Here is a 10,591-nt window from a genome sequence, read left to right on the forward strand (position 1 = left end):
CACGAGAACATCTCCTTCTTGGCGCAGCCCTACCCCTCTCCCTCCTCGTCTCTTGCGGTGCTTGGAGAAGCCCTGCTGGAGTACCACGCTCCTCCACCACCACCACGCCGTTGTGCTGCTGCTGGATGGAGTCTTCCCCAACCTCTCCTTCTCCCCTTGCTGGATCAAGGCGTAGGAGACGTCACCGGGCTGTACGTGTGTTGAACACGGAGGTGCCGTCCGTTCGGCACTAGGATCATCGGTGATTTGGATCACGACGAGTACGACTCCATCAACCCCGTTCACTTGAACACTTCCGCTTAGCGATCTACAAGGGTATGTAGATGCACTCTCCTTCCCCTCGTTGCTAGATTACTCCATAGATTGATCTTGGTGATGCGTAGAAAATTTTGAATTTCTGCTACGTTCCCCAACAGATCTTGCCTTCGGATCTGAGGTAGAAGGTATACCCAATAGTTTCTTTAGGGTATCCTATGAAGACGCATTTTTCCGACTTGGGTTCGAGCTTTTCAGGTTGAAGTTTCTTGACATAAGCATCGCATCCCCAAACTTTTAGAAACGATAGCTTAGGTTTCTTCCCAAACCATAATTCATACGGTGTCGTCTCAACGGATTTCGACGAAGCCCTATTTAAAGTGAATGCGGCAGTCTCTAAAGCATAGCCCCAAAATGATAGCGGTAAATCGGTAAGAGACATCATAGATCACACCATATCTAATAGAGTGCGATTGCGACGTTCGGACACACCATTACGCTGAGGTGTTCCAGGCGGCGTGAGTTGTGAAACTATTCCACATTTTCTTAAGTGTGTGCCAAATTCGTGACTCAAGTATTCTCCCCCACGATCTGATCGCAAGAACTTGATTTTCCTGTCACGTTGATTCTCAACCTCACTCTAAAATTACTTGAACTTTTCAAAGGTCTCAGACTTGTGTTTCATTAAGTAGACATACCCATATCTACTCAAGTCATCTGTGAGGGTGAGAACATAACGATAGCCACCGCGAGCCTCAACACTCATTGGACCGCACACATCAGTATGTATGATTTCCAATAAGTTGGTTGCTCGCTCCATTGTTCCTGAGAACGGAGTCTTGGTCATCTTACCCATGAGGCATGGTTCGCACGTGTCAAATGATTCGTAATCAAGAGACTCTAAAAGTCCATCTGCATGGAGCTTCTTCATGTGTTTGACACCTATGTGACCAAGGCGGCAGTGCCACAAGTATGTGGGACTATCATTATCAACCTTACATCTTTTGGTATTCACACTATGAATATGTGTAGCATTACGCTCGAGATTCATTAAGAATAAACCATTCACCATCGGAGCATGACCATAAAACATATCTCTCATATAAATAGAACAACCATTATTCTTGGATTTGAATGAGTAGCCATCTCGTATTAAACGAGATCCTGATACAATGTTCATGCTCAAAGATGGCACTAAATAACAATTATTGAGGTTTAAAACTAATCCCGTAGGTAAATGTAGAGGTAGCGTGCCGACGTCGATCACATCGACCTTGGAACCATTCCCGGCGCGCATCGTCACCTCGTCCTTCGCCAGTCTCCGCTTATTCCGCAGCTCCTGCTTTGAGTTACAAATGTGAGCAACCGCACCGGTATCAAATACCCAGGAGCTACTACGAGTACTGGTAAGGTACACATCAATTACATGTATATCACATATACCTTTCGTGATGCCGGCCTTCTTGTCCGCTAAGTATTTGGGGCAGTTCCGCTTCCAATGACCACTTCCCTTGCAATAAAAACACTCAGTCTCGGGCTTGGGTCCATTCTTTGGCTTCTTCCCGGCAGCTTGCTTACCGGGCGCGGCAACTCCCTTGCCGTCCTTCTTGAAGTTCTTCTTACCCTTGCCTTTCTTGAACTTAGTGGTTTTATTCACCATCAACACTTGATGTTCCTTTTTGACTTCTACCTCTGCTGATTTCAGCATTGCAAATACTTCAGGAATGGTCTTTTCCATCCCCTGCATATTAAAGTTCATCTCAAAGCTCTTGTAGCTCGATGGAAGCGACTGAAGGATTCTGTCAATGACCGCGTCATCCGGGAGATTAACTCCCAGCTGAGTCAAGCGGTTATGCAACCCAGACATTTTGAGTATGTGCTCGCTGACAGAACTATTTTCCTCCATCTTACAACTGAAGAACTTGTCGGAGAATTCATATCTCTCGACCCGGGCATGAGCTTGAAAAACCATTTTCAGCTCTTCGAACATCTCATATGCTCCGTGTCTCTCAAAACGCTTTTGGAGCCCCGGTTCTAAGCTGTAAAGCATCCCGCACTGAACGAGGGAGTAATCATCAGCATGTGTCTGCCAAGCGTTCATAACGTCTTGGTTCTGTGGGACGGGTGCGTCACCTAGCGGTGCTTCTAGGACATAATCTTTCTTGGCAGCTATGAGGATGATCCTCAGGTTCCGGACCCAGTACGTATAGTTGCTGCCATCGTCTTTCAGCTTGGTTTTCTCTAGGAACGTGTTGAAGTTGAGGACAACGTGGGCCATTTGACCTACAAGACATATTGTAAAGATTTTAGACTAAGTTCATGATAATTAAGTTCATCTAATCAAATTATTAAATGAACTCCCACTCAGATAGACATCCCTCCAGTCATCTAAGTATAACATGATTCGAGTTAACTAGGCCGTGTCCGATCATCACGTGAGACGGACTAGTCAACATCGGTGAACATCTTCATGTTGATCGTATCTTCTATATGACTCATGCTCGACCTTTCGGTCTTCTGTGTTCCTAGGCCATGTCTGTACATGCTAGGCTCGTCAAGTCAACCTAAGTGTATTGCGTGTGTAAATCTGTCTGACACCCGTTGTATTCGAACGTTAGAATCTATCACACCCGATCATCACGTGGTGCTTCGAAACAACGAACCTTCGCAACGGTGCACAGTTAGGGGGAACACTTTCTTGAAATTATTACGAGGGATCATCTTATTTAAGCTACCATCGTTCTAAGCAAATAAGATGTAAAACATGATAAACATCACATGCAATCAAATAGTGACATGATATGGCCAATATCATTTGCTCCTTTGATCTCCATCTTCGGGGCTCCATGATCATCGTTGTCACCGGCATGACACCATGATCTCCATCATCATGATCTCCATCGTCGTGTCTTCTTGAAGTTGTCTCGTCATCTATTACTTCTACTACTATGGCTAACGCTTTAGCAATAAAGTAAAGTAATTACATGACGTTTATGTTGACACGCAGGTCATAAATAAATAAAGACAACTCCTATGGCTCCTGCCGGTTGTCATACTCATCGACATGCAAGTCGTGATTCCTATTACAAGAACATGATCAATCTCATACATCACATATATCATTCATCATTCATCACAACCTTTGGCCATATCACATCACAAAACACTTGCTGCAAAAACAAGTTAGACGTCCTCTAATTGTTGTTGCAAGTTTTTACGTGGCTGCTATAGGTTTCTAGCAAAAACGTTTCTTACCTACGCCAAAACCACAACGTGAATTGCCAATTTCTATTTACCCTTCATAAGGACCCTGTTCATCGAATCCGATCCGACTAAAGTGGGAGAGACAGACACCCGCCAGCCACCTTATGCAACTAGTGCATGTCAGTCAGTGGAACCGGTCTCACGTAAGCGTACGTGTAAGGTTGGTCCGGGCCGCTTCATCCCACGATGCCGCCGAATCAAGATAAGACTAGTAACGGCAAGCAAATTGACAATATCGACGCCCACAACTACTTTGTGTTCTACTCGTGCATAGTAACTACGCATAGACCTAGCTCATGATGCCACTGTTGGGGAACGTAGCAGAATTTTAAAATTTTCTATGCATCACCAAGATCAATCTATGGAATCATCTAGCAACGAGGGAGAGAGGAGTGCATCTACATACCCTTGTAGATCGCAAGCGGAAGCATTCAAGTGAACGGGGATGATGGAGTCGTACTCGCCGTGATCCAAATCACCGATGACCAAGTGCCGAACGGACAGCACCTCCGCGTTCAACACACGTACGGTTGGGAAGACGTCTCCTCCTTCTTGATCCAGCAAGGGGAAAGGAGAGGTTGATGAAGATCCAGCAGCACGACGGCGTGGTGGTGGATGCAGCGGGATCCCGGCAGGGCTTCGCCAAGCACAAGCGGGGAGCACTACAAGAAATATGTCAACTTATGACCACCACTATTGGTCACCGTAAGGTCACAAATTTCCATTTATGACCTTTTTGTGACCAAAAACATAAGGTCAAAAGCTGGGCGTCGTAAACTGACTATAGCGACCTTTCTTCTGGAATGGTCGCAAACGTTTATGACGAAAATAAGTCCACTGTGGCGTTTTGGTCACTAGCAACCTCCCCAGGCCACGTAGGCATCCAGCGTGGCAAGCTGATGTGGCACAAGATTCAGCCCGGTCCAATTCGGTTTTCTACATGGGCCGAGCCCATTAATTCAGCCTTTTAGGATTTTTTTTTCCTTGTTAATTCTGGTCGGCTTCATGGGCCAAGCCCAACGTTGTAGCCTTTTTTATTGTTGGCCCGTGGCCTTTTATTATTTATTGCTTTTCTATTTTCAGCCATTATATATTCAAGTTGGTCCCACTAGTCAGATGGGTCCCACTTGTCATGATCATCTCTCAAATTGGTCCCACATATCATAAATGTACAAATTTGACAGATTATTTTCATAAGTGGACCCATTGGTCAAGTTTCCATTTTACAAGTTTTCAAATCGCATACATAATCAATACTTCAAATAAAACAAAGAACACATAAAATTCATCAAATATACCACTAAATAAATTTATTACAATCTTTACAACACAGATATTCTGCAATATGCTACTCTTTACTGAGTTGGACTTCACGCCTCCACACTTGGCTTCACACTACACGGCTTCACACTTCACACTTGAGCTTCTGTAAAAGAGGAACCACCACCACAATTTTAAGTCTACAATACAACAATTAATACTAATCAAGGATAAAAACAAAAATAAGTAATAGACTCAAATGTGTAGGCAGCATGGAACTAGTGATACGACAACATACAAAAAACACTACAATGTAAATACTGTTGTAAGTTCATATCAGCGCAAAATCAGCACTACACAAAGCAACACATAACAATTGGTTCCAAGCAAGCTGACAGACTCACAGTTTTATCAACCCTCTAGGAAATTCCATAAACACACAAAGCTGAGTTATCCATACAGCCATCCTGCAATAAACCATCAGACTAACACCACACAGAATAAACAAAAAGAAGAAACTCAAATATCCATGGAGAAATAGACACCAACTCTGCATTATCACAATAGCAGTTCAGATCTCACTCAAACAGAAGGGCTTCACACAAACCCAGCACGAGCATACATAAACTTCTAGAAATGGGCGTGGAGACGAAGAGAGCATTTACTTGGCCTGGTATTTCCCCTTAGGGAGGATGGTGTGGTCCGCAGGGTGGGGGTAGAGGCCTGATCCGCCATGCCTCGTTGGTCTCAACCTATGGAAGAAAACAGTGCAATCATAACTCAAGCCAAACCAGCAAGGGTACGAGCGAATGGATCAAGCAGCAAGTAGAACACATGAAAATAAGAAAGACAAACATAACTCAAGCCAAACCAGCAAGGGTACGAGCGAATGGATCAAGCAGCAAGCAGAACACATGAAAATAAGAAAGACAATCATATATATTATAAATAAGCAAAGGAAAACAATACATGATGTCTTGGAATTTTAAAGCTGAATATAAGCATAATACCAATGAATAGTAAAACCACATAGCTTTTACAACTTCAAATGCTACACAATTATAAATAAGCAAAGGAAAACAATACATGATGTCTCAGAATTTTAAAGCTGATAAGCATAATACTGATGACTAGTAAAACCACATAGCTTTTACAGCTTCAAATGCTACACGATCTCCTTAACCCCAAACCACATAGCTTTTATCGAATCACACCCAAAATACAGTAGTTACAGCTACAACCAAACTAGAGTAGTTACAGAATCATCACATATGTAGTTGGCAGGAGGAAGAAGCGACAGATCGAGGAAATTCTCTCACCAGCAGCAACAGCAGGGCGAAGTTGAGGAGGGTCGGCGGCAGGAGCAGCTCAGGGAAGTGGTCGAGGAAGACAGTCGGCAGCAGCAGGTCCGTCACACCCATGACCTGCCTACCGTCGAGCGCCCCGCGAAGACGCCAGGGGAGGTGGCGGAGCAGCTCAATAAAAGGAATAAAGTATGATTAACTGATAGCAACAAGTAAACAACAAATAGGTAATTTTACAGCAAGGAAAACAGTAATTCCAAGAGTTGTACTTTAAATGATTATCTATACTGGTTACTTGTTTATTCAGCAAGGAACCACAACATATTTCCGTAGAAAAAGAACATGTATCCAAAATAATCACCAAACAAATACGGGAGCATGGTTCAAGACCTCGCACCAAGACCATTTGTATACCTGAGTTTGGTGCAAAAAGCTACCTCGTGTGATTTCAATCTCAATGCAAAATAAGAGACACAGTGCAAGATGATACTAACTGAATGAGGCAAGCAGTTAACAAGTACGCAATCCTTCCTACTCTATCACAAACTGTACATCAACCGAGCAGGAACACAAAAAAAATACTAGCAAGCATCAAATTCGCAAAAACGAAAGAAGAATCAATCAACATGCAACAAGGTGCAGTCCTGCAGCTGCACCAGGAACAGTCTGTACTAGATGTTTCTAATTCCAACTGAAATAAATGTCTGGAATAACCAAGCCAACATCTACGACATTGTTGATGTTCACGTGGATTAGGTTATTGCAGGCAAAATCATTAGGGGGGCGGCTGCCCTCCCTCCCTTCCACTATATATAGGGGCTAGGGGGCGCATGCCCCCTTGGAGATTCCATCTAAAGGGGGGGAGGCCCCTGGGGGCAACGGCCCCCTTAGGGTTTCCAACCAGGGGGGCGCATGCCCCCTCGGGGGGCAACGGCCCCCTAGGGTTTCCAACCCTAGGCGCCTTGGGCCCTTGGGTGGGGCGCACCAGCCCATCAGGGGCTGGTTCCCACGCCACTTCAGCCCATGGGGCCCTCTGGGATAGGTGGACCCCGGGACCCTTCCGGTGGTCTCGGTGCAATACCGGTAACCCCCGAAACCTTCCCGCTGGCCGAAACTGGACTTCCTATATATAAATCTTTACCTCCAGACCATTCCGGAACTCCTCGTGACGTCCAGGTCTCATCCGGGACTCCGAACAACTTTCGGGTTACTGCATACTAATATCTCTACAACCCTAGCATCACCGAACATTAAGTGTGTAGACCCTACGGGTTCGGGAGACACGCAGACATGACCGAGACGCCTCTTCGGTCAATAACCAACAGCGGGATCTGGATACCCATGTTGGCTCCCACATGCTCCTCGATGATCTCATCGGATGAACCACGATGTCGAGGACTTAATCAATCCCGTATTCAATTCCCTTTGTCAATCGGTACATTACTTGCCCGAGACTCGATCGTCGGTATCCCAATACCTTGTTCAATCTCGTTACCGGCAAGTCACTTTACTCGTACCGTAATGCATGATCCCGTGACCAACCCCTTGGTCACATTGAGCTCATTATGATGATGCATTACCGAGTGGGCTCAGAGATACCTCTCCGTCATACGGAGTGACAAATCCCAGTCTCGATTCGTGCCAACCCAACAGACACTTTCGGAGATACATGTAATGTACCTTTATAGTCACCCAGTTACGTTGTGACGTTTGGCACACCCAAGGCACTCCTACGGTATCCGGGAGTTGCACAATCTCATGGTCTAAGGAAATGATACTTGACATTCAGAAAAGCTACAGCAAACGAACTACACGATCTTTGAGCTAAGCTTAGGATTGGGTCTTGTCCATCACATCATTCTCCTAATGATGCGATCCCATTATCAATGACATCTAATGTCCATAGTCAGGAAACCATGACTATCCTTTGATCGACGAGCTAGTCAACTAGAGGCTCACTAGGGACGTGTTGTGGTCTATGTATTCACACATGTATTACGATTTCCGGATAATACAATTATAGCATGAATAATAGACAATTATCATGAACAACGAAATATAATAATCATTTTATTATTGCCTCTAGGGCATATTTCCAACAATGGAAGCAAATCCCTGGGAGGCAGCCCTGTTTGAGAACATAACATACAACATGAGTGAGAGAACTTACGGAAAAAGATTGCCAAGAACAATAATTGATTTGTACTATGAGGGCAAGCATTGTTTGCTACCTACTAACTATCAAAAGACTACTTTGATAGGCCTGTATTACATGCATTGTTTGTGCCTTATGGATGAAAGTTTATGATTCCAAGCATTTAAGATTATTTAGCTGAGTTTTAAAATACAGTAGGAAAACTAACAACAAAGTGCAGCGAAAGGGGCTTAGAGAATACAATAGAGAACAAAATAAATATCTGAGCAATGAATTACCTTTGTAGCCACTCAAAAAGATTTAGTTGTTTGAAAGATTCTTCAAGAACTTTAGAACTATAAAACAACACTACAACAAATAAGAAGAGACAACAAAATGAAAGTAGAATAATGCAAAATGAAAAATAATAAACTGCAAAAAAGTAGCTATAAATAGTTATTATACGCTGAGAAATAAAGATGATGAGGTAAAAACTTACTTAGTACCAGTCGTTAGCTTGCTACAACAAAATCACAAGAAAGAAGACTGCACAAACGAACGAATCAATGGACTACACAATCATTCACCTCAACAACTAAAATCAAATACCCAAAGATATAGTGCAACACAAAACTTAAAATCTAGAATGTCTAGTGAATGTCGAACAAATGGGGATATCAGAAGATCGTTTCTGCCTCTACAAAAAACATAATAAGAACTACATTAATAATGCAAAATAAACTAAAGATACATAGGGGAAACCCCATCGAAAATAACATCAGACAAGCAACCAAAAGAGAAGAAGGGACAGAAAATAAAACACAAGAACAGAAAAGAGACTTACAACATTCCTTCTGCTAGCAGATGATAATTTCCTCTTTAGGTACTTGACTTTCTGTACAAAACAAATACAAAAACATCAAACCAACATAAAAAAGATAAACATGAAAATAAAACTAGATTGGAAAAAGACTTACATTATTCACATAGAAATTATATAGAGCTTTGTCAAACTCCTCATCAGCACCAGAACAATCCTGGAAAAAAATCAGACAATAAGCACAAAAATTAATAAAATAAAAATAGAAAAATATAAAGGAAAGTGAAAGAAGACAAAAATAACTACCAAAGACATAGCATTAGAACCATCATCATCAAAATCATTAGGCACTAAAGGATCTTTCAAAGAATCAACACTCTCAACTGAAGAAACTAGCAGGACATCCTTGGGACAGACTTTCCGTACTCTATCCATTAAGAAACTAGCTGAAAAAGAACAAAGAAATGGGGCTCAATTATAAAGATATAGAAGATAAAACTGGGCTTATAGTGATGATTACACAGAAAATACTAGGACAAAAAAAAGGAAATAAGCATGAATTAGGCACTAAAAATGCGGCGAAATATGGGGAAAAATATACTGGAAGTGCAATTATGGGGAATTACACTGTAAGAAAATATGTGGGGTTACAGTGTAATCACAGTAAAAACTACACAGTAATTATGGGTAAAATTACACTGTAAAAAGGGCATAGGATTACAGTGTAACTACAGTACAAACTACACATTAATTACGGATAAATTTACACTGTAAAATTACATCAGATTACAGTGTAACTACAGTACAAACTAAACAGTAATTTGGGTAAAATTACACTGTAAAAGGGCACTGGGCACTGGATTACAGTGTAGCTACAGTACAAACTACACAATAATTATGGGTAAATTTACAGTAAGATGGCATCAGATTATAGTGTAACTACAGTACAAACTACACAGTAATTAAGGATGAATTTACACTGCAAAAAGGCATCTAACTACAATATAAAGCAGTTCAAACTATGCAGTAATTAAGGGTAAATTTACGCTGTAAAAATGCATTGGATTACAGTGTAAAAGCGGGCCAAACTATGTAGTAATTAAGGGTAACATTACACTGTAAGAGCGCATCAGGTTACAGTGTAAAAGCAGGCCAACCCATGCAGTAAATAAGGGTAAATTTACACTGTAAAAATGCATCAGATTACTATGTAGAAGCAGGTAAAACTACGCAATAATAATAGAAAAATTTACACCACTAAATCAAGAGGAATTACATTGTAAATGAAGTGAAAATTGCACCATTAACACCACTAATTACATTGTAAATATGCATCGGATTACAGTGAAAAAACAAAGACAAACTACACGGTAATTATAGAGGGATTTATGCCACTAAATTAAGAGAAAATTACACTGCAACTACAGCACAAATTATAGTGCAATTATACATGCGATTACAGTGAAATTACACCGCAAATTAGGGGTGAATTACACTGAGAAAGAGTGCAGGGTTACAATGAAACTATAGAACAAATTACACATTACCTATACG

Source organism: Triticum dicoccoides, chromosome 3A (genome assembly GCF_002162155.2).
Source record: "Triticum dicoccoides isolate Atlit2015 ecotype Zavitan chromosome 3A, WEW_v2.0, whole genome shotgun sequence".
NCBI lineage: Eukaryota > Viridiplantae > Streptophyta > Magnoliopsida > Poales > Poaceae > Triticum > Triticum dicoccoides.